The following is a 26,189-nucleotide window of genomic DNA, read 5'->3' as shown; positions in this document are numbered from 1 at the left end:
CCTATTGTAGGAACAAGCCTTTTCTGTTTGTTCCTGTGCTACAGAAAGCAAAGAAAATGCAATTCTCCTCAGTACAAGTACAATTTCAAGTTTGGAAAAATAATCAGAGATCCTTAGATCTTTCATGTTTCTTCAAATCATAGAGAACAAACGTTTACAACTGATTCCACATGGCTTTTTATTTTCTTCCAGGGAGAAATTAGATTTCACAGTTGAAGGAATTGAACTACATCCAGAAAAAAGGGAGGTTATCATACCTTGCAGAAATTTGTACACAGCACAAGCCAGTCTGCACTTTCTGCCCTGAGGAATCATCCATCCCTTTCAGCACAACCATGCAAGCATGACCTGACTCAGCACAAGAGACTCTGCTCACAGAGGAAGGGCAGTCTGTGCAGGGAAAAGGCAGTGCAACACAGACATATTTTATTCCTGGACTTGTAATCTTTAAAAAAAAAAAAAAAAGAAAAGAAAGAGAAAGAAAAGTTAAACATTTCATTTGGCATTTCTGGTGTTGTGGTTTCTTTTCCACAAGTGAAAAAAGAAGACCATTGTGCAGTGGATCTGGACAGAAAATAGTTTAGTTTTGCTGTCAAGATTTTCTTTTTAGAGGTTGAAATTGTTTTCTTTCTTGAATTGTAATGAGAAGTCAAAATCTGGGTAACATTTTTTTTAACTTCACCCAGAGCACTGCAGTAATGAAGTGGTTTATACGTGTTCCTTCAAAGGCTGAATACTCTGTATTCTGTTTCAGAGAAACAAGGGATGTATTGGCTATTTTGAGTCTTTAAGGTGTTTCTTTTAACCTCTTGCACCCTTAGAACTGGGTCATGTGCTTGCTACAGGCCCACAGACACAGAGGCAGAGGCCATGGTTCTACATCACAGGGTGATCCAGCATGTCATTCACTGTGCAAGGGCATAGCCACAAACACCAAGTACCTAAAATGAACAGAATTTTTTTTTTTTTCAGTTAATTACCTTAGGATGAAGAGCATGTGACTTTTGACAAGAAAACAAAATTTTGACAATTATATTTAACTGTATTTATAATTTTATTATATAAATATATTTAATAAATCTTTTAGGATTTTACTATTTCATAACTTGTATTTGATATATTTAACATCTCTCCCTCCATTTTAACACTATTTATTAACAAGTAAGTGTTGCAAGGTACAGTTTAAAGAACATAAGGTTCTAATATTTAAATGAAATTACATATTATGATAAATCCTTTTGTCTCTATCATTTCTTAGCACAGCTTTGCCAAACCCAGAGATTGTTTTGCTAGTGTTTCCACAAGTAGTAATGGAAGTACTTGGCCTATTTTCTAAGCCCCACTAAGTGTAGGTTATAGTCATTCCATGTGGCTTCAGCTGGTTCTGTCTGGGCTCTCAGTGGTCACAGTGTCAGACTGATGTGGATTAGGGACCTGGTCTCACATACACAATGTCATCAGCCCAGGCAGTTCAAGCAATTGATCTGATTAATTCAAGCACAGTAGTTTAAGAAGTTTTTTAAAAATCACACAGGAAAAGGACCTGCAAGTACTGCTTTAAAATAAAGTACCTGAAGTTCCATCTCCCCCACTCTTTTTCCTGGCCTCCTGCACCTCTGAGAGCCCCATGAACTTCAGTGGTAATAACAAGGCTTTAATATTTTCTAGCAGACCTGATGTTTTAATTGCAATGATAGCTTCTCTAAGCTATGATGAAATAACTTCTAATTTCATACCATTTACTCCTGCAGTCAGTCAGGGCAAGTACCTGCCCTGTAATGCCTGAGAAATTTCCTGAGGTGGGGTGGCTGTTACTCCTTTGCCCACATATAAAACATATAGAAGAAAATTATTATATGTTCATTATTACAGTTTCTATAGTTATAGTTTTATGTGGTAATAAAATAATAGCAATAAATAGTGTTAATTAATAATGATAACAAAAGTAATTGTGATGTTATTTTAGGAAAATATAATGGAGAAGAAAACAATTCTAGAAGAACTTTTAAAGAAGTCACAACAGAAGTAAAATACCACCAATCAATTACAAGAAAAAGTCCTTTGTTCTGACAAAATCAAACACTTCTGATTCTGAATATGACAAAAGCATATGAAATATATTTTTAAAATAAACTATTTTAAGATTTTCCAGTTCCACTCTCATTTTCTCTTTTGAAACTTGATTAGATATTATGTGTTAGAACAGGTATACTTTGTTTTGAGTTGAATTATAGGGTATCAAATCCCAGTTTCATTTCAGGGAAACACTAATCCACAGGCTTAAGAGCGTTTATATTCAAAACAACCCCTACAGTTGTGCTCACAATTGAGCATCTCTTTGTGTCCTTCCAAGGAAGACTTAAGGAAGTAATTAACATTGACATATGTTTACACACTGCCTTGAATAGGGATCTTTTCCTTGTTGAGGCTTTGCTCTCAACTGATGTAAATAACTGGCTTCAGAATTTACCTGTATGAGGCATAATTAGTGCAGAATCTCATCCCTCAGCTGCACAAAGCAGATGGTTGAACTGTCCTTGCTTCCTGAGGAATGACTGTATATCACAAAAGGATGGCTTTTCACTCAAAAGATCTCCCATTGGGAATATATGTTCCAGACAACTTATTTTAATTTTTTTGCTCTTTTTCATAAATTTGAACGCCTGCTGTGAGTTACATCCTATTACATAACTGCAGGGAAGGTCATTGAGCACAAACTCCATTACTTTGCCAAAATTACGAATGCCACAGGTAGGTTCCTGGCTTGCACTTAAGGTGTTTTCCCCTTAATTCCTCCTTGTTTTCCTCCTATTCCCCCTTCTGCCCTCACTCCTGCAGCTGAACCAGATGCTTTCTCAGGTGTAGGGCTGAGTCTTGTAACTGACTTAGAAAGGAATTTGATCCATATATTAGATGCAGGTAGGGCATCAAGGAGATTTCTTACTACCTTTCTCTTAAAATTTGACAAACCTGAAGACATGAATTGCACATCTTGAAGCACAAAATTATGCAAAATCTTCCAACTGTAATACTTAATATATTTTAACATTAGTTCACAATCTGCTGTGATTTTGTCTCTCTTAGGGAGAAGGAAGTGACAGGGGATCAGTTAGGATTGAGAAAATCCAATTTGTTAAGATAGTGAATATTGAGGAAACAATGCCTTCTGCAAGACAACATTCTTTTCAGGTTAGCCATGAAATTTGTTTTATTTATATTTCTTGTGAAATATGCCAGTTATCCTAAAGTTACAGTTTGTGTCCCTGTCCTAACCTGATATTGCTAAGTACTCCTGATACTGATACTTTATGGTTGGACACAATGGTTTTAAAGTTCTTTTCCAACCTAAAAATTCTGTGATTCCAAGTTTTTTACAGCAAAGAAAGAACCAGTCCCTATTAGTGAAGATACAACTTGCCTGAAATATTTTGACTGTCATGGAATTTAGATCAAGTCTTGTTTCTTTCATGTTCACAACTTTATCAGATACTTGCTTTGATTTTATCTGGAATATATCTGTGTGATTATCATTTATTTTAAAGCAGAATTGAGCAGATAGAATTCTTATTTTAATTATTCCATTGCTCTTTTCTGGCCTTAATGCCAAGAGCAAGATCTGCCTGCCCTGACTTCCTGATGACCCATTCATATGTGCCACATTCAGAAAATCCAAGGCTGTGCCTTGTATCAGAAGATGCAGCTGCACAAAGCATATTTGTTCAAAAACTAAATGTCACAAGAAAAGAGTAACTTCAAATTTGATGCCTTTCGTCAGTTTCAGATGCCCAACTCAGGTTCCTGCTGGAGACTCCATCAATCCCAATTCTGTGGGCAGTGGGACAAGCAGATGTGGAAGTGGCAACAGATTCCTTGCTGGAGTGCCAGTGACAGACTGCCCCACCACAAGCAGCAGGCTGCTACATAGAGTAACAGATTACTGAATAATGCATTAATTCATGACCCTGCAATAATTGCATTGCCCAAGGGAAGGCCCATGACAGATATTTAACATTTAACTGTGTGGCTGATCCTAGGTGTATTCAAATCTTCCTTTTTCCTTCTCCCTCCTGCAATGTTGTTACACCAAACGACATATTTATGTTAAATTAGTGTATTTATGTCAGGAGTGCATAATTCAGTAAAGTGGGGAAAAGTGTATGCTGTAGTTTCAGGATGGGAGACTGGGAAAACAGTGTTTCTGAAGGAGATCTTAGGATCCTGAAGGATAGCTGAACATAAATTCCTACTGTGATGCTGTGGCCTCCTTGGACATGGAAGCAGGCACATACTGAGTAAAAAGCACTCACTGCTGTGATCACCGAGACAATATTGTGTCCAGCTCTGGTGACTATAATTGAAGAAAGATGTTGAGAGCTGAACGGATGTCAAAGGAGAGGCTTGACAATGACTAATAGATTGGATGGATAACATGTCAAAGAGAAAAGCTCACAGGGCTCCACTGCATGAGGAGACAGGAAGCACATTGATCAATGGGTGTGTGCTCTCCAGTGGGAGTAAACATTTAACAAGAGCTCTTTGGGCTAACATACAAAAGCAGTAAAGTGGCATTTGAAACTCTGTGCAGATGACTGAAAAGCAATGTACACAAGGGAAATTAAACCCTGACCTAACACAGACACACACAGACACAGCCCAGTACTAAACGTGACCTAAAAAGCAAAGCAGATGTTAGTAATTATCAGGTAGGCATTGAAGGAAGATAGGCTGAAAACAGGCCAAACAAGCTGATTGTTCATATTGTTAGTTGTAGCTAAGCTGTAGGAATACAGATTCTCGTTATTTGCTTGAAAAGGTAACAATGAATTCAGAGTAGAAATATACCTCTCAAGGGGTATTAGGTGTAACAGCACCACCTTTGGATCAGGATTCTCTGATACTGTACAGCTGCCTGGAGCAGATATTTTTCCTCAGTATCTGTTACTGGATGCTGCCAGTGACAGATTTCTGGACTTGATGAGTGTTTGATCTGGCCTAGTGTAACATGACCCAGAAGCTGGAGGATGAATGTGGAAAAACTGAAATGGAAAGAGTTTGCAGTTAGACAATAAGGTGTAGTCCAGATAATTGGAATATCCAGAAATATTTGATGCCATCCATTTTTTCATCAACTCTTCTTTAGGACACTTTGGCTAAGACAGTACATATTTGTATTATTTAAATTTATATCTTTTTATGTGTGTGCTAAGCTTTTTTTAACATCATAGCTGCTATAAAATGTAGCTTTTAGAACCAGGGGAAATAAAACACTGAATTATATCTGCTGTGTTTGATCAAAAAGTTAGTGACATTTTTACGTACCAAATAAACCAGAAGAAATGAGTTTTGTCTTTATTCTTACTATCTCTAGTTAAATTCATTGGCTGTAAGACCCTTCTATTCATGATGCCACATGAGCTGGACAGGTAGGAGCAATAGAAATTGAGCAAAAGAGAGTGTATGGGTGAGTATAAAACAATATGGTTTTAGAAGCTAAACTCTTATATTAATATATTTGTTTCCAAACAATGTAATTTCATTTGAATAATTTATTTTAACATGCTTTTCTGACATATTTTCTGTACAATTTAGTTGCAGTTTTTCAGGATTTTAGTTTTTATCTGTATAGACCTAGAGAGGAACATTTGTACAACAGTACCACCCTAGGTGCCACATTTTCAGAAGGGAATTCTTTCACGTCTTTGTACATGCTTAACAGTGAAAGACCATGTTTGGTAGAGAGAATAGTTTATGAATATTTGGGCTTTAGCCTCCAAACTTCTAAAGCTTGATTATTTGAAATTGTAGGACACTGGTAGATTGATTGATCTTAAGCATTTACAGTCAAAAATAAAAAAGTATGAACCCAAAAATTATAAGTTAATCCAAAAATGTAGATGTCAGCAGCTGGGAACTTGATGTATGATTGTGAGACTTCCTGTATCAATTTTGAATATTGAAATTAATGATACCAGCTTATCTACTATTACCACAGGTTTCATCATTATGGAATACTTAATAACTTACAGAGTTGTCAATTGATTTGGAATAGTAGTTTGAAGAGATTCAAAATCACTTGTTACAGCAGCAAACAAGGCCATGAAACCCCCAGTCAGCTGCAAAAACAAGAAAATACCCCATACCCGTCATGGATGGCTTACCAAGAGAACTAAAAAGAGAATTTTTTGCATATTGAATATTTCAGTTATGTCAGATAAAAATGTATGCATGATAATGTGCTGTATCTACTCTAAATTTGTTCCTTAATAAGTTCCTGGTGCTGCAAACAGGGATGTGTGGAACACAGGGAGACTGTCTCTGTAGGGATGGCTGGAAACTGCCTTGAGCTTGTGACCACTGGGTAATTGAAAGCAGTATTTCTTAATCACTGATTCACAGACTAAAAGAATCAATGAAAAAAACTTCAACAAAATTAAAGCCAGCTGAATATGAGCCACTGTGTGCCCAGCTGGCCAAGAAGGCCAATGCTGGTAGAAATACTGTCATTGCAGCAATGTCTATTAAGTAAAAGGCTTATTTCCAGAGGGATCAGGGAATACCATCAAAATTAGCTCTCTAGAATGTAGGGAGTCCCCATTCCTAGAGATCCCAAACTCTCCTCTCCACCACCCTGCTCAGTGAAAGCAGTGCAGGGCAAACCTTGTGCTTGGCCTGTGAAGAGCTATACCTGCCCTGCAGGGGGAGGAATGGTGCCAAACTGCATTTCTCTGAGGAAAGTCCCAAGCTGTGCTCCTCTGGCCTTGGGTCAGGAGTACACATGCCTTCTTAGGAATGTCTGTTTAGCCCAACTTTACAGACGCAGCCTCTAAGTTAATGAATTGGGATCTTTACATGCTCTTGCCTTTCCTCAGACTTGATATCAGTCAGAAACCCAAGAGTGTGGTGTCCCAGCAGCACCCACTGGACCGTGCTGTCTGTCTGAGAAAGGTAGGATTTCACAGAGCCAGAGACAAACAGGACACCAGGATGCCAAAAAGTTCTGCTCAATTCAACCTGAGCCCTCCAGCACAGCAGCTGCTTGATCGAGGTCAAGAGCTGACAGAGTTAAGAGAGGTAAATCTGAAGATTTTCTTCTCTGTTTATTTCATCTATCTCCTCCTTCTGAACAAATGCTAAAGCAATAGTGATACCTTTGACCTTAGTTTTACTGCCCAAATTAATTATTGACAGTTGTAGGTGGGAAGGAGGTAACAATAACAAAAGAAAAGACCAAAGTGTCTTAAGTTATGATGCTTTATCTCTTGAACAAAAGGACTAACAGTAGTAGGACATTCTGACTGCGTATTCATACATTGTTACAAAGCCTCCAACAAATTTAACATCAAATTTAAATTTGATGTTTCAAATCATGGTATTTTGAAATCTATATTTCCTGCACTTTTTAAAATTTGTCATCTTTTCTGTATATTTAGATATGGGTCTATTTCCCAGATACTCTCTGTTAATCAAAAAGTAACATAAAGAAAAGAAGAGAGCTGGAATTTTTATTTATACAGTTGATATGAACAGTCAGGGCTTTAAGAGATACATAGATTGTCAAGAGACAGAAGATAAAACCACAAGAGCTGTAACAGAGCTCTGAGAAGAAATAATAACAAAGCCTTCGAGAGAAGCTATGAACAAAGAAGCTTTTGGCATTTTTTTTCTCGTAGATTTGAAAGCAATAGCATTGTGAACATGTAGCAGCATAACTTGTTTTGAATATCGTGGTCTGTTATGCCTGGGTTCCATAATGAGATGCTTTGTCTGTCTGGAGAGATCATCAGTCATGCCAATCTGCTGCTGAACATTCTGGATTCTGCTAATTCTTTATGATTATTTATACTATCTTCTTGAGTTCAGAGAAGATATTTTGAAAGTGAAATTTAAAAAGCAGGCACATGACATTTTTCTGGATACTTCTAAAACAGTTTCAGTAAATGAAGCTATCATAATTACCACACCTGGGTGGAGCAAATTGACTACATTTTCCAAAGCCATATGATATAATCAGGTTAAGAAGGCCAATACTAACTTCTCATAGTGAGGAACAGTCTATATTTAGACACAGAGCTGCTTCTATAAGCTCTCAGCACATTTTTACTTTGCCCTTTCATCTCTTCAGTTTGATCTTCAGAGGCGTCACCATCCCCCCAGCCTTCTTTCTGCCTACCTCTCAGTTCATGTCCCTCACCTCTGCAGCCTCTGCAAGCCTGTCTCCTTTGCTTTCTTCCCAGCTGACCTGAGGTGTTACTTTGGTACAAGGCATTACTTTTGCAAGCTCACATCCTGCACCTTTGATGCCTCTATTTCTTTTGTCAGTTCAGCGCTATACCTCTCATCTCCCACAGAGGAGCTGGTGCCTGAAGAGTGATGCCATTACAAATAATGTTGAGAACAAAAGGTCCCTTCATGGGAGCCAGAGGGCACTTCCTCTGTGCTTTGACAACCACAGGAACCAGGAGCTTCCTGCCTGAGAAAGACTTTCACCTCTGCTGGTGCCTGGCATCCACTGTCTTTGCAATGGACAATGGTTCCTGCAGGTCAAACCAGCACTGCAGCAGAGCAGAGGGAAGTTCACTGGGTGAACACACATATCTTCTCAATGTTATGGTTTGGACAAGCCTTATGGAAGATGAAATGATCCAGCACATGCTTCCAGAGGTATAATAGGAACGCAGTTCTGCAGATAATAATCATTCCCCATATGCACATCAGAGCTGACTCTCAGACTGTCACCTGTGGCTCTCTGTAGATGGCAGTGGCACAGTCATCATTATGAAAACCACAATAGTACCACTGCAAGCATAAAGGAAATAATAAGATCCACTCAGTTAATCAGGAAATGCTCTGGAGCTTTCAGCCAATTTTGGACATGGAAAGCTGTATATATGGACATAAATCAGCACATTAATCTCTACCAGATTACAGATTAAGTCTGTCCAGAATATTGCAACAGTTAAATATACATCCAGCAGTGAAACACAGACGTGCTCATCTTGGACTGGTTCTTTTCCCTGGCAGGTTGGACAAAGAAAAATTCATTTCTATTATAATTATATACACCATTTACTTTTCCCAATGCTTTCTAGTTTCTTCTGCTCACACAAAAAAATGAAAGTTCCATCAGAGGATGACACTCTGATCAGGTCAAAAAAAAAAAACCCACAGGAAAATGAAGGAGAAATTAAATCTTCAAAACTCTTCAAAAATTACAAAGGCCTAATATCAGAGGTGCACATCAGCTGATAAATATGATTACTAAATATTAATTTAATGTCACTTGAGGTTTTAGGTGCTCTAAAGAGACAACAGTTTAATCCCTGCACTATGTTTTTTCCCATCTTTCTGACAACTGTGGGCAACTCTGGTTCTATCACTATTCCACAAAGCCACAAAGGCAGTCTAAGATTTGAGTCCTGCCTAACTCAGGCCTTCAGCTATAAGGTCCTTTCCACCAAAGTCAGATATGACCAACAGGAACCATCAAATAGCATTACTCACTGACAAAAAGATCTACTTCTAGTCAAGATGCCTCTGCCATGAGTGATACCTCTGTAAAGAATGAGTATCTCATTGGAGATGAGATTGAGATTTGTTGTTTGCAGAAGAGATTATGTGTGCCTTCTGGCTCAGTGGATTCAACCCAGTTCTGTGTTTTCTTCTTGTTTCAATTAAGAAAAGTCAATAAATAAGAAAACGAGCATACATACAATGCCATGATCACTTGGACTTGATTTAAAGGAATCACAGCCTGCTGAAGGACACTTGGCATTATTTCCTGACAATGCTTTACAGTGCTTTTTAGTGATAAATAAATAAATAGGTGGCATTCGCAGCCTTTTCTCCTGAGTCGTTCTTATTTTCTTTCATCCTTAGCTGTCAGTGTTTCAAGTGTAGTTTTCTCTGCTTTTAATTAAAGAATTCTGATGTCTGACATTTCCCTGATTTCTAAATGCATTTCAGTGCCTTCATTTTAGATAGGCTTTTGCCCACGATTTGATTGATGTCACCTAACTTTAATGCCAGGCTTCTCATCAAAGTCATTCTCGCAGACATCCTCAACAATCCCAGATGAGAGGTAGACATTTCTGTAGGATGACATATTTCATATGAAGACATGGGTCAAAATCTCATAAAATGAATCCCATAGTCACATACTAATTACATTCAGGTCTGCCCAGGCAAAGTTAGGCACTAAGGAGTCACATTCCTTATATCTAACATGCTTGGCAGAGAAACATCAAAAATCATGTAAAGGGAAAAAAGTGACTTAGAATTAGCATAGCTTTTTGCTTTCAGTGATTGGTAATAAACAGTTGATTAATGCTTACTGTGCTTGATGATAACATTGCTATTGATCAAAAGCTGTAAAAAAAATCAACAAAACAAACAAAGTTATTATGAAGTACTTTTATGGTGTCTTTTGATACAACAGTACCCCACCACAGTCAGAGTAAAGCAAAACTTGCTCAAGTGATGTCTGGAGTGCAAGAACTGCAACAGGTCAGAGAGGTGGCAGGATTGTGACATGTCAGGTCTATTCCATAATTCTGGTAACAAGGTCTTCCTATTACAGCAGTGTCAGTCTCCACCCAGAGTTAATTGCTTCTGCTGTCATTATCACAGAACTTGGTTCTGTCCTCACCTGTCTCTCACATCTGGAAAACAGTATCTGGGGTCCTCACCCATTGGGTTTTTCTCACACATTCTAACTGGATAAAGGAAAAAACTGCATGCCTCTGCCCATCTTCTGAGTTTGGATTAATTTGATTATTCATTATATATATTGAAGATAAAAATGATCATGTACATGTCATGTGTTAATTGTTCTTTTAGCTTGTGCTGTATCACCTTATCATTTATTTCCCCTGTCTTCAAAATCAGAAGTGCAGAAGCCTGTACTGCCCCAGGGGCTGCCACCAGACAAGTCAGCCCTGAATATGGCTGTGGCTCAATGCAGCCATTAACACAATGGAAATTCAGCTATCCAGCTTGTCAGAAGCAATAAATACTGTGTATCACAAGAAAATCATTGTGACTGGTGGAAAGTAAGGGATTTGGAAGGGTACATATGCCCTGCAGAATGCTTTTGTTCCATGACCAAAGTCTTCCACATATCCTCAAAGACAAGACTGCAGACAGTCTTGGCACCTTTCAGGATCTGTGTTAGAATTACCTCAGTAGATTTAAACATTACTGTACAAGCCTGGTTGTCTTCTGTACAACTCCATTTTCATTACCACCCTTGGCTGGCAGGTTGAATAAAATTTACAGCAGTCACTGCCTACTGTAATAGATAAGATAGTATCCAGTGGCCTTTTTTTTAATATGTGCCTGAAGAAGGGCACAGAAGTTATACATTTTTTCCAACTATTTAATTTACATGAATAATTAAGATAAAACCTCTCCTAACAAATGTTGTCTTGCGTGTGTGTGCAAAACCATTTTAGATCAGCACCATTACAATTGCAGTAGCACAGACAGCATGGGAAACCAGTGAGAACTGCTGAGGCACAAATCCTGGGTCACTTCAGTCTCTACTCAGCTTCAGCAATACTTTTCCCTAAAGGCAGGGCATCCCTACCCTGCACAGGGTTTATTATTCTTTTAGAGGCTCATAAATGAAGAAATTCCCTTCAGCAAATCAAAATAAGATATTTTTCATTAATATCCATCGGGGCAGAAAAGAGCACATTTTCTAAGTTGTAAAATGAGAAAGAGTTCCAGGAGTTCACTGGAGACCAAGGCAGTACAACAAACAGGAGTTGCCTAAAAGAGATAAGGTTCCTGGTGTGTCTCATGATGGATACTAGCTGATTTTAATTTTGTATGCTTGATAGAAATGTGGAAGGGAAGAATTTTTGAGCTAGGAGATGCTGAAATTGCTTTGGAACACACTGAAATTACTTGATCTACTCATAATTCCCTGATTAGGTTTATAATTTAAACCAACAAAAAAAGCCAGTTAACTTGAGGTAACTCACAAGATTGCATACAGTTGTGGATGAACAAAGCAGCACATCACCCCACCAACTCAAAGAAAATGATAAATTGGTAATCTGAGATATGCTCCTAAACACCTTCATTTATGTTTATGTAAAAATATGTGATACAGGCAGCTTTGCTTATGGAGCCTGATTAGAGGGCTCTAAGATAGATGAAGGAGCAGAGAGACATCCAGAGAAAGGCAGGACATTTATAGGTTTTTTTCTTTTGGGTCAAGAAACTGAGACTTTTGCAATGTTCATTGAATAAGTTGCATATACACCATTAAAAAATCTTTAAATTCTGCTTGAACAAAAAGAAGACAGCTCTCAATTTTTTGAATATAGTAAGAACAAATATCAGGAGCTACCTGTTTCACCTGTTTTTATGAACTGTTAGTTTTCTTGTGCTACTGAGATCTGTGTTAAAGGAACCCTTCTCTCTGTGCCCACCCATATCCAAATATACCATTTATTCCCCCCATTTATTTTTCTGATGGGCACCACATCCAGTCCACCACCTTAAATCTACAGATGCCTGTCAGCCCCTATAACACAGACCCATCATGGCTGAGTGGCTCAGCTGGCCATATTCACTTAGCTTCTCAGTTTCATCTGGCATTGTGCAGGGAAGAGAGCTGAGCCTCCCTGCTGACACTGTGTTCAGCCTTGGGTAGTTTTCAGGCAGCCATTAGTCACTGGTGTACATCACAGCACCTGAGATGGCACACAAGGACATCCTTGAACAGCTGCTCCAGTTCCCACTTGCTGAAACCAACCACAGAGCAAGAAACCACTTCAATGACTAGCAAAAAGAGTTCTTCACTGAGTGCAATTTTCTAAAAAAAAAAATTGCTTCTGTATTTTTATGCACGGTAGGTAAAAGCAGAAATGTTTTAACCATGAGCATTTCTGTTAGTGGTGTTCTAAAAAGTGGCTCTCTGATTAATTCCTTTTCCTGTTTTAAGTGACCAATTTAAGATGCGGTCACGTACAATACCTAAATCAGGAACTGCTTATCTTGTGGGAATGAGGATTTGTACCAAGTACTTACTTGAGAAAGCTGCCTTGGAATGATGATAAGCCAAGGGTAATCAATATGCAGCCATCTACTGTTTAAGTGTTTTCCATACCAGTCTAGTAAAGATTAGGCAACATTTCTGGAATATTTTTCTTTTTAAATAATCTTCTGAGTATTAAGCATAAAATTTCCTGAAATGCTTAGAATTGGATATTTTATCTTCTTGACTCGTGCATTAATAAAACCCATCCTGGTTTCATTTAAATCAGTAAGGTTTTGTCACTGATTTCAATGATGCTGGGATTTCAATCTTTGTACTCTTATTTCAACATTAAATCTGCCTTGCTAGCACTCCTGTGCTTTTGTATGTATGTATGTGAGTAGTCCAGTGCAGGATAAAGAGAGTCCAGATCAGATCCATCTTTCCCTTTTTAGTAAGATGACATGACGTTTTAAGCATTAGATGTATGCCAAACTATTTAAATGAAACAGAAGTGATTTTCTCACAATAAACCATAGTGGAAAAAATTCAGAGATTTCCTTGAAAAATCTCTACTCTTCTATTATCCTAAAAGAAATAATAAAAAACAATCTCTAATATTTCTGTAGAAGATATTATTTTAGAGGCCTCTTTTTCTGTCACATGAACTCCTGTCATCTGTCATGCTAAGGACATTTGTTTGGAAAGTCTAGGATTGTGCAATTTTGGAAAGCTTCCCTGTAATGTTTGAAAAGGTAGATGCAATCTCCCTCTAAGGTCACTCAAGGGATATGTAGTGCCATTCCCTGTTAGGGCACTGAGAATATTTGGCTTTGTAACTTACTGCAGAGTGGAGGAATAAAGCTGTTTAGTGTTCACCAAGTGACAAAAACATTCAGATAATTACATGTGTTAATGTTTTCAAATATGCACCTTAGACCATGGCATAACTACTCAAACAATGTATATGTTGCATTACTTTTAACCCAAGGGAGGAATTTTTCATAGAGTCATCGAATCTTATAATGGCTTGTGTTTGAAGGCACCTTCAAAGATCATCTAGTCCCTCCCATGGAAAGGGATAATTTTCACTAGATCAGATTGCTCAAAGCCCCATCTAACATGACTTCAAACAATTCAAGAGATCTGGCATTCACAACTTCTCTGGGCAAACAGTTCCAGCATCTCACCACCCTTCTCATGAAAAATACTTTCCTTATGTCCAGTCTAAATTTACCCCCATTCAATTTAAAACCATTACTCCTTGCCTCATTACTACAGGACTTAGTACAAAGTCTGTCTCCATCTTTCTGATAACTCATTTTAAGTACTGAAAGGCCACAAGCTTTTCCACAATTTCAACGTATTGTTTTTTCATTGCAGGGGAAACTCCAGTGTCAGTGAACTGGCATTGTCAGAAGAGCAGACTATTGCTAAGGATGTGAGAATTTATAGAACCCATCTTCATAAGAATCAGAAGATTCTTCGGGCAGAGCTTGCATTTCCATTTTACATGCCCACTTTACCTACAGCAGTGATATGTAGGTATGGCTGTCATAATAATGACAATAAATATAGATATTATCATTGGGAACATCACTGCCCACAGATTTCTGAAGGCATGAAGGTATTTGTTTTCAGGGAAAGAAAAAGCCACTTGGGTAAATGAGTCTTGTACACTAGAGTGATGCTTCACGAAAGGGAACTGCTATTAAAAAGACTTTCATTGGTGCTCCCTGAACTGATCTGACTGAGCATATTTGGATTGTTTCTCCCATTTGGCAACTCTCAGTTTATTGAGTTTACTTAAATATGATGTAACCAGCGGGTTACATAATAATATTAAGGTTAGAGGAGAACTATGTACCTCCCAGGTTTAAGGCAGACAGCAGCATCATGGTCTGCAGGAGACAGCAAACTGCTTCTGATAGAGCTCCAGGCAGAATTTTAGGGCAGAAGGATCCTTCTCTAAGGAGTTACCCTAAAAAGTCAATGCCACAGAATTGGCCCAAATATTCAGGGCAAGGAGAGTAGCTGATGAGGGGAAGCAGATGGAAACTATTGGCTTCCCTGTAATCTCATGGTAAATAATCATACATGCAGAACAAGTCCCAGATCTACCCTCTGACTTTTAAAAGCAGTTTTGAAAATATTTACGTCTGGCATTTTTTTGCATGTCTGCTGCATTTTATTCAAAAATCAGTCTGTGAACAAAAAGCCAAATATTTCTCTTTGTAGTTGGTATGAGGGTAGTATCTCCATGCCCTGTCTGAACAGCTGCTCTGTCAGAAGGTCCTTTATATCTTTTATTGCTTCTGTATGAACAACCATGCAACAGTTTCTGTGTCGTCTTTGCTCTACTGTGTAGCTAGAGGATGCTGATGCTCTTCAAATAGCTGTAGTATTATAAAGTGTTAGAAATTCTTGTGCTGACTTGGCATTAATAAGCAAAATTTTTTTTACTATTTCAAAAAAGGCCTCTTTTTTGACATAGTTCAAAAAATGCCTCTTCTACATAAATGAACAAATTTTGTATCTGTAAAATAGGCTTGGGACAAAGCCACACTGAGTGCATTTCCCCTCAAGCTCTAGGTTTTTTTGTTTTCACCACTAGAACCTGTGTTTTTTGCTCCCAGAGTGTGGCTTTTTCTGCAGGTCAGTCTAGAGGAATCCTCTGAGACAGTTTTACAACATACAGATGTGGAGTGAAAGAGCTTACCCAGACAAGAGCACAGCCCTGGGCAAACTCAGCCCTGTGCTCACTGAGTGTTGGCTGGCTGCAGCTGACTAGGAGCAAGGATGGGCACACCACAGGACTGGCCAGGTGCACAAGGAGATGACTGCAGAAATACTCCTCTATGGACCTTTCTGGGAGTGACACAAGCTCACCCATGCTTTCCTCCAGGATATGCTGTGTAAACATGTTTTCCTCTTGTGGCTTGCTACTTGCTCCCACTCAGTCTTGATGGTACTCAGCCACTGAGAACTTTGATGGAACACAATCCTTTGGGAGCCTTGGCTCACTGTTCTTTTCCTTAGACCTGCACAAGAGGTTGAGAATGAAATTCAAGTGTGGCCAAAAGATTGGGAAAGGCAGCTATGTCCCAATTCTCAAAGAGGCTGGATGCCACTGGCTCTATTTAACTTTAGGGGACAGGAAATTTCCTTCAAACTTCACAGTAATGAACTTCTCGGTTTTCTTCTTTCCTCCCTGCAATATAGAGGTGGAGGTGTTAAACGAACTCTAAAAACCAGAATTTCCAGCCTAATATGGCAAATCATTAACAGGAATAAAGCTGGATAGCAAAAGTTAGGATTGGAGTACCACATAAAGACTAAAAATAGTGCAAATACAGAATACAACGAGAATCTTTGTACTTATTCAATATTTCAGAAATACTTGGAGAATAGAAAATGCATTAACCTAATGTAAATGTAAGATAATTAATGTAAGATTACTAATGTAATGTAAGATACATTAATCACTGTAAAGAGACTAACTGTGGTGGATAGGGCTCTTGTATGTATCAGTGTTTGGGTCTTATAAACTGTATAGCCTCTGGAGGAGACATGAGGTTAATAACTCTTCATCTCCCCACTTATAATTCTGTGTCTGTGCAACAAAATAAAATTGCAGAAAACTTGCTTCACGTCTGGGCTGGGGTACAACTCATCTAATTGTAAATATTTATAGCAGAATATCACAACCACTTTCCTATACCCTCTCTTTAATGGACAGAGATATTTCTCAGGCATAATTCATCATGTCCTAATGTAGTCCTTTAAGGAGTTCAGATGATTCATGTCTCCTTCTTTCTGGACATAATGCTGTAAAAGCCTAAAGTTCACTGAAATTAATCCCAACCTCGTTGCTTCTTTTTTTCTTGTAAGTTTTATATATATATAAAAAAAATCAATATATTAAATAATAAATAAATAATTATTAAATTAAATAATATAAATTAAATAAATTAAATTAAATTAAATTAAAGTAATTATAAATTAAATAATTAAATAAATATAAATATATAAAAAATTATATATATTAAAAATTAACCCAAGGCACATTCAGGCGATACTCATTCTTTGAATTTGAACATGACAGTGGCTCCCTGAAGTGGAAAACAGGAGTCCAGAACTGTCTCATCTAAACAATGGCATGCAGTGGGCACATAATCTATGGGAATAGAGGAGTCTCAAGAGTGAGAGAGAAGGAAGGGAATGGGAATGGGAATGGGAATGGGAATGGGAATGAGAATGGGAATGGGAAGAAGAAGGGGAAGGGAAAAGGGAAGGGGAAAAGGAAGAGGAGGAAGGGAAGGTGTTAAAAATTAGATATCCATTCCAAGAGCAGAATGTGAAAGTCTTTTGCTCCAGTTGTAACTGTTGGGAGACAAGTACTAACCATCAGATTTCATTAGAGCATGCTGCAGGAACCTCCAATGGCTGGGAGCCTTCACTGCATATCCCAAGTGCTAAGGAGGAAAAAGCAAGCTGAGACAAATGTAAGACTTTTCCTGGGGACATCTACTACATATTTTGTTATTTGGTCAGCTGGAGCATTGCCACTCCTGCAACAACTAACTAATCTACTAACACAAGGGCTGGAAGGCACTTTGTGAGGTTCTGACAGGTACTGCATTTGGTGATGCTTTTAATTAGTAAAAAAGGAGCAGTTAAGCATTACATGTGTACAAACCCCTGAGAAGAAGTACTACCTTGCTGAAAATTATTTCTTTGAATCCATTCCCAAACTTACACACTACCACCACCACAACTTAGCTTTCCTGAAGCATGTTAGGATGTTTTTGGTGCTATTTCTGGAGAGCTGTCAGTTCAGGCAGGGAGATTTTGCAAGGAATCCCACAGGAGAAGTGGTGCTGGGAAGGCAGAGGTGTCACCTAACATGGGACAGTTCTACCCCTCGGGATCAGACACAGCTGCTGTGCCTTTGCTGGCACTCACCCCAGACAGCATTGTGGTCTGCTGAGCACACACCCCCAGCTGGCTCAGCACAGGGCAGCTCTGGAGGAAGCACTAGGGTCACATGTAACCAGCATTGTCCACCATCATCCCTGTGAGGCCCTTCCAGCCCAGGATATCCTACATTCTAAGGTACTCTGCTTCAGAGTGGAGCTGCCAGTTCTGCAGGACTGCACTCTGTGCTGCCTGCCTTTGTGGGCTCAGGAATTAATGTGCCACTTCACAGCACAGACATCCAACATACTTCCAGAAAGGTAAAGGGTAGGAAGGGTCCCTTCCCATGACTGACCAAACAGACATTAGAAAAGTATTCAGTCAATAAATAGATGGAATCCAATTCTGAGCATACACTGTACAACACAAAATGTTTGGGATGATTAAGTTTCCCAAAATTAAAAAAAAATAATAATTATTTTACATCTCTCTAAGTTTTGTTCTTCAAATATCAGTAAAATGTACTGAAAGAAATTGTTGAAACTGGATACAATCCCATCTCAGACTTCAAATACTCCATTTCAAAAAGGATTCAGCTTCCTTCTGCTTATTACTTTGAAACTTGGTATTGATGACAATCAAAAGAAGACTCAGTATTGATGAAATTGCAGTCTTATAGCCAAAACCTGAAACAGGATTTAGCAGCACAAAAGTGTGGCCTTAATGGTGGGAACCCCCCACATTTATCTGCCAGTTTGCACGGAAATATTTCAAGTTGCTTTTGATGAGGGGATCAGTCCTTTCAAGGACTTGTACCTAAAGTTTATGCAAAACTTTTCTTTCAAAAATGCTGTCCTTCACTGGGAAAATAAGCTGTTATTTTATTGACTTAACAATAGTGAACACAACCAAATTTCTGGTGCATTATGCTTCAGTAGTAACTTTAGACAAAAATGTGCTGGAAGATTTTTGACAATTTATGTTCCAGACTCGCTTCATTTTTCAATAGGAGTGCAATCCCCTCAGGTAGCATTTTAGTTGTATTATTGATGCTTTCAAAGAATTGTCTTTATGTGTAAATAAAGTTTTTAAGTCCATACTTCACCAGTTTTCACAAACTGATTCCAAAATCAGGAGTATCAGACAACTTTAGTAGCAGAATTCAAGCTGTAAGTATAAAGTCGGTTTCCTGAAAACTGGCTGTGCACTATGGGAAAGCAGAAACAAAACCTGAGCTTGATTTCAGATTGAAATCTGTAGATGCAAACAGTATCACAGAAGTTAATGAGTATGCACACAGAGAATACAGCCCTAGATAAAGGTTCTCAAGTGATGGTTTGCAGAAAAAGGCTTCTATTGAACTTTTCATAAATCAAGCTGTTTAAATTGCCTTTCACTCTGTTTGTAGTGTATTGCAAATAATCCAATCAATGCTTTTCACTTTTTGATGCCTTGTTAAATTCTGAGAGTGCTGAAAAGGACCTGGAGTATGAAGTCTTTTAAAAGACAGGGTTTAGTTTCTTGCTCTGTTGCTGTTTTTCTAGATGAATGTGAGTTTCTCACCTCTGTTTCCCATCCTTCAATTTCCTTTTTTTTTTTTTTTAAGCTGGGAAAATGGTACAGAATGCTTTTCATTCAATAGTTAAAAAGTGAAACAAGAGAGCAACAGTTTCAAATTTAATTGTCTCAATCAAAGATGTCATTATTCACTGAAATGCTAGAGGACAGAAATTATTAGCAAACACCTGATGTTACCTAGTCCTCTTTGTGTTCTTTCCACTCATCTCTTTCCATTTCTCCACTAAAGGCTGCTAGGAATTGTTTGATTGACGCCAAACTTACTGTGAAAGTGTCTGACCTTGGGATGACAAGGTAGGTGGAAGAATTGGGAGACTGACAATTAGAAGCTCTGATGTTGGTGTATATGCAGTTTACTGGCATTGATCAGCTGCAGCTGGCTGTCAGGAAAGTTAAGACAAAGGGTCTGATACAGCCCTCTGTGTTTTCTTTCCATTAATGAGTTCCATATAATAAATTATTCCATAAGTTATTATGGAATAAGAATAAAAAATAGAGTCACACAGCTGTCTCAAAAAGTTAAGGCTTAAAGGCAAATCACATCTGAGAGATCTCACTGTTGCGGTGTGCATTTTGGGTTTTCTAAAATCCTGTATATTTTTATTATTTGTTTGTAATGGTTTATCCCTACACCCCCATCCCCAAACCCCCCGGTGGTCTCTCCCTCATGAGACCCTGTCAATCACCTTGTAAGATCTGGAAGATTCTGGGGGAAAAGCCCTGGGATTCAGCAAGGTGCTGGGGCAACACCTTTCTTCATTGTTTTGTTAAGTTTCCCTGTTCTGGGTCACATCCTCTCTCCCCTGCTATTGGTTCTGGGTTCTCCCCTCCTCGGGGACACCCCCCAAGTTTTTAAGGGGAAAACCGAAGCCCAGAGCTCGCTCCTGTACATGGGCAGCTCTCTGGGAGGAGTAAAGCCTGATGAGACCCATGTAAGAGTCCACTCTTTCTTCCACGCTGCTGATCACACTCCAGCCTGGGGTTCAGACCCACCAAATCTTCATCCTATGGTGGTCAGAGAGCAAGCTAGCCGGTAAAGCAGCTCAGAAACCAGCTATATCTCACTAGTCATGTTTGTAAAGAAATAACACTTTCTTTGAGTACAAGGTTTGCACCTGGTTTGGAGACCAAGCATCTTAATCAGTGGCCTCAATGAAGAGAAGTTGGAGATGATGAGCAGTCTATGGACCATGTCCTCTGAGAAGAGACTGAGGGGGAGAGCTGCTTAGCCTGGAGAGGAGGGGGATAAGAGGGGAGCTAAATGCTGCCTATAGCCACATAAAGTTACAAAGCTAATGGAGGAAAGTCTTATCTGTGCCAGGTCATGTAACAGCAGACATTGGCCACAGGCTGCAATTCAGGAAGTTCAAGCTGAATAGTAAGAGGAGTTGTTTCTCCAGAAGGGTGGTGGAACAGTGAAACATGCTGTTGAGGCAGATGGCTGTCTTTAGGGGCATTTGAGACTTAGTAACACAGAGCCATGGTTGACCTGCTCTGATGTTGGGAGTAACCTTATTTGAGCAGAAAGCTGGGCTAGATTGGTCTGACAACAGGTGTTTCTGTGATTCTGCATTATTTCCCTAGTAAGTTGATAGCAATGATCTGTTCTAGATTATAGCTAGTGTCTCTATCAAGTATCCTTTGGAAACCTGAGATTCTGCCTAGCCTTTCTTTAGGAACTTTATGATGTTCAAAGAAGAAGCAGTAAATAGTATTTCACTGTAATACAGTCACAACCATTTGGTTTGTGTTTTTAGGTATGTTCTGGATAACCTACATATAAGTTCTCTAAGAACCAGGTTTCCAGTGAAGTGCTCAGCACCAGAAGTTTTTCACCACACCAAATTCAGCAGCAAGTCATGAGCCTTTGGTATGTAGAGAAGTTGTCATATGAGTTTGCATGTATATATTCCATTACATTTGGATTTCATCAGCTTGTTAAGCAGAAATGTTAGACAACACACTGAAGGGCTATAAAAAGCAGTTATAGTTTGTGTTCTTGTTCAACATTTTTATGCAAACAAGTCCTATCATAGTTGGACTTTTTAGCCCTAGGAGTCTTCTTTCAGGCAAACAGAAACTCTGTCCACTCCACATTTGCTACGTGTGTATTTAATATGATAAGCTTTGGCAGTGGAGATCAAGTAGAATCTTTAGTCTGTCTAGACCATAAATCAGTGTTGCCCAGCTGTGGAAGAGAGTCTCTGTGAGCTGGGGCTGTGTATGTCAATGAAAAGTGTATCTGTTTGCAGATCACTTTCCACCAGGAATTTCAAACATTTGAACTTCTACTTCAGTGGTTTCAAGCTGTGATTTCCAAATCCCTGGAGTCTGTTCAGTGTTTCTAAAAGTCTGCAAAAGGTGTCAAAGGAAAGGAAACCTTTTGTGAACAGGCTTGAATTCCACTTATCTAGGTCTGCTCCTCCAGAAGGAAAATTTTGGCAGATGTCAAACTGACGAAAGATTGGAAACCCACTGTTCTTGGCACTGAACCACAGCGAATAAAGCAGATAAAAGTGTTTCTGAATGTTGGCTTGCTTCTTATCTTTAACCTCAGCTAGTCTCCCAGTGTTAACCACTCTGGCAGAAAAACAGCTCATGCATGCCCCTCACAAGTTGTTTATAATATATACAATTAAGTCAGAAGTTGGATTTTGTGGTGATACGTTTTCTTTTTGCTCCTATTGATTAAATCCTGGCCCCAGGCTTTACTTTCATTAACTTCAGTATTGGCATTAACTTCAATGAGAAATTTTATTTTTCCTTAGAAGATATTTTTCTCATTTTAACACTCTCCATTGATTCAATGGAAGCAAAGGGAATGTGGGATCAGTCAGTTCTTGTTTGATTGTTTTTAACTAATGAGCCTTTAAAGGGCTAAAGAACAGAACTGATGTATTCATATCCCAAAAGCAGATGTCAGAGAACAAAGAATCCTGGTTTTTTATGTTCTCATCAAGGAAAGCTGGGATTTGGATACCATTTTAGTGTCACTGTGACACTACAATGCTCCAGTCTTCAAGCTGGGGTGAAATCAAAGATTTCATAAATTTCTTTTTTAAAAAATCACAGCCAATATTATATATCATTGTGAAATAAATATTTCACTTTTTTTTAACTTTATGGTCAGCATATTTACCACATATATTCAGTTACAAGCAAAATTAGTTTTTTGCAAGGCTATAATTATGAATTAGTGATTATATATTATTCAGTGTTTCTATTGCTTCTGTGTACTCCAGCTTTTAAAGATATATATATAGCTGACACTGTAAAATATTTGAAAATTTTTCTGATACCAAGGAAATGTATGTCCCACTCAGAAAAATCAGTTTGTTGGGTTTTTTTTTTATTTTATAAAGGCATAGATATCTATAATTGTCATTTTGTTTTTCCTTTCTTCAGTGTACACACACACACACACGTTAGGGGATGTTTGCAGAAAATTCAGCCCAACATTGTCCCCATTAAATATATTTTCTAACTAACTTTATCACCTCAACTTAATCTTGTGCAGTAGGAGATGTTTTATATTCAGGTACAGAATCACACTGTCAGTTTTTTGGGTGTTTTTTTTTTTTTTTTGACAATATTCTCAGTCTGGTCTTTTTTATGTTGCATACATATCTTGTTCTGTGAAAAAAGACTTATCTTGTATTCCTTGACTTTCATTTTGTGTCTTAATGTGGGAGATGTTCACTTTGGGAAAGCAGCCCTATGAGCTTCATAAGGATTGCAGAAAGTTTCTCAAGGATACAGACTTCACAGACCACAGCAGGTTTCAAACATCACCTGCCAGATAATAGACAACTGCTGGTATGGGGTATGTATGTACATCTGCACATCCAAACTGGAGCAAACAAAATAATAGCAGTTACTAGGAGTCCCTGCTGATAGCTGAACTGATGCTCATAATGAAAATATCCTTTAATAAAAGCCATTGCTTGTAAGTAATACATTCTATATTATCTCCTTCAGGACGTGGTTAATACAGGAAATGAGGCACAAAGGCAGGTTGGCTCCCTTCTGTTCAGATGCATGTATTTAAATATAACACCTATCAACATAAACAAATACAAGATGAGATGCCTCTCACCTAATTTTAACAGTTTAAAAATTGTGTGCTGAGCTAAACTATCTAATTTTTTTCCATGACTACAGGACCATTTCTGGTATCTCCTGTGGTCATTTGCCCTTTTTTTTTTAGCAGACACAGAATAAAAGATACTTCCTTTCCTGTACAGAGATTTTAAACAGCAGACATAGAGGAGATAGACCTCCAGTTTTATAGACAGCTAAATCTGTTTGAAATAACCCTGCCCTTACAATAGAAGGATGTATTACCCCATCCATGAGTCTTCTAGGAACTGTAAGTCAAATGATGATCAGGCTCACTTTATTTTGAGATCTGCATCTTCTGTACCAAAAATTATCCTGATTTATTGTTCCTCTTCACCTAAATTTTGATCAGCTGTCTGTAGACCAGGACTTGTTTCTCACCAGCAACAAAGAACTATTTTGCACATTATTGATAACACCATGAAATGGCTGTCATGTTTTCTTGGGTTTTTTTAATATAATTGCAGGAAAATGAGTAAAGTGACTAGTACTAGAGGACATATTAATGCAAAGAAAGAAAATTAAACTATCTCAATGTAAGATAGATATAAAAAAAAGTTAAATTTTATTTACCTTCTGCAGCTTTATTTTAGCATGCAGAAATTTGTAGTGACATCACTGTCTATGAATTTTTGCGTGCTAAAATCAAGAAAAATTAATGCAATTTACAGTTTCTGAATTATTACAAAATTTTAAAATTAAGTAACTATACCTATCATCTTTGCTTCACTTAGCTACCAGAACAGTGCCCTGCCTTTTATCAGCTGTTACCAGCCTTTTGAGGCATTGAGAGGAGGCAACAGAGCTTGAAAAATAAGATTTAGAAACAGATGACTGTGCACACTGGCTTCAAATCACCTGAGCTGGAATCTGCCTGACATTAGCCACCCTTATTATTCTGTATTTTGGTGTTCTTCTCATTTAATCAGGGGGTTGACCAAGAAGCATATGGAGAAAGCATTTCTGACACACTGTGGGTGACAGAATTTGGAAGGATACTGTGGAAGAATATAATTTATTTTGTTAGCATTTTTTCAAAAGACTTCTCAGACGCTGAGATATATATACCAATTATGTGCACTCCTTCAGTGCCTCCAAACTGTCATTATTTGGCCTTAACTGGAAATGTGAACAGGGAAAAATATGCTTGGTAGGTTTTCTGATTATCATAACTCATCTGAATGTGTTTTTTCTTCATAATCACTTGAAGCTGACACCTAAAGTCGAATTTAGAACCACTGCAAGTGACAGCAACATAAATAGATATAGTCTGACTTTCAATTACTTAGAAATTACTACAGGTAAAATATTATATCTGTTTTCTCACCAGTATTATTGACTCTAGTTTTGGCCCTCAGGGCATATATTTGATTTGGAATTCATTCTAAGCTTCATATTTAGGATATTTTCAATTTAACGACGTATGAGGCATCTAGTGGAGCCTTATTGCTTCCTGCAATAACAGGTACAAATAAAGAAAATAATGTTTTATGTAGAATTCTATAGTCATTGCAAGAGTAAATGGTAAATTTGCTGATCTCTATAAAACTTGAGAAGCAAAAATTTGAAGATAAATGAAAATGCTATTAATATAATTGCTTAGCCAAATATTTTACTACTGAGGCACTGAAATTTGGCTTCTGATGTTAGTGCTTAAATAGGAGCACCCAACTTTCAAATGTGCACAGCACTACAAAAATTAGTGCTAACTTCAGCAAGTCTTGAGATACAGATACATTTGAAGCTACATAACAGAGGCATCTAAACTTAGACACTGACAGTTGTAAAATGCTGATCTAATATGTATAAAGAGGCTTTAAAAGTAAGTAATTTCTGAAAGAAATACTCTTCTCTCTCCTCATATCTGAGCTAGCTCAGTGTGTGATGCCCATAAGAGTCAAAGTGATGTCTGCTTGCCCTTTCTCTGATGGAGCTGGCCCAGCCCTAACAGGGACCTCTCTGCAGCCCTAACAGGGACCTCTCTGCAGCTCTAATTGGAGCTCACTTGAACCTAAGGAAAAAGAAATGCAGAGTGCAGACATGTAGGGAAAGAGGAGAAAGAAATGAAGGTCTCTGGCCAGACAGAGGCTTGCCAGCACTGCTGGGTCCCAGCACTGGAAGCTGGCTCAGAGAGCACATCCTTGTCTGTGTGGGGAGCTGCAGGGGTGTTTGAGGGAAAGCTGCATTTAGGGTCATGCAAATGACCCTGGGGATCTGTGCAGGACTGGGGCCATGGGGGCTGCACAGGAAAGAGGGATAGAGCTTGGTATGATGGTGCCAATGGACCAATCTGAGCCAAGGAGTGCTGGCTCAGAGAAAAGAGTGCAGACACTGAGAACAGAGGAGAAGGAGGGCTCCCCCAGCAGAGAACGTGTGAGCTATTGGTGGGCCTAATGCATGCAGGTGATTTTTTTCATAAAAACGTTGTCTTTTTTTCTGTTCTTCCATCACCCTGCTCTATTCTTATAGTGGCTTTATGTGTTGACAATTCTGAATGGTGTTTTATGATTCATAGCACAGCTTTTAAAATTAATTGTAATTGTAATCAAAGCTTTGTCAAAAATGAAAAAGTTACTCTTAACAACAGATC

General features: G+C 38.3%; 1 pseudogene across 1 annotated transcript; it reads left to right on the top strand.

Moving 5' to 3' along the window:
* The first annotated feature begins 1,975 nt into the window (after positions 1-1,975).
* LOC310905786 (tyrosine-protein kinase TXK-like) lies at positions 1,976-24,078 on the top strand (annotated as a pseudogene). The gene is made up of 8 exons: positions 1,976-2,106; positions 2,698-2,751; positions 10,978-11,065; positions 17,648-17,781; positions 19,710-19,774; positions 21,238-21,336; positions 23,166-23,303; positions 24,067-24,078. The product of its transcript is annotated as a tyrosine-protein kinase TXK-like (transcript).
* Positions 24,079-26,189: the final 2,111 nt, after the last annotated feature.

The sequence above is a fragment of the Zosterops lateralis genome (genome assembly GCF_965231275.1).
Source record: "Zosterops lateralis genome assembly, chromosome: 2".
NCBI lineage: Eukaryota > Metazoa > Chordata > Aves > Passeriformes > Zosteropidae > Zosterops > Zosterops lateralis.
This window is presented reverse-complemented; position numbering and strand designations above follow the sequence as displayed.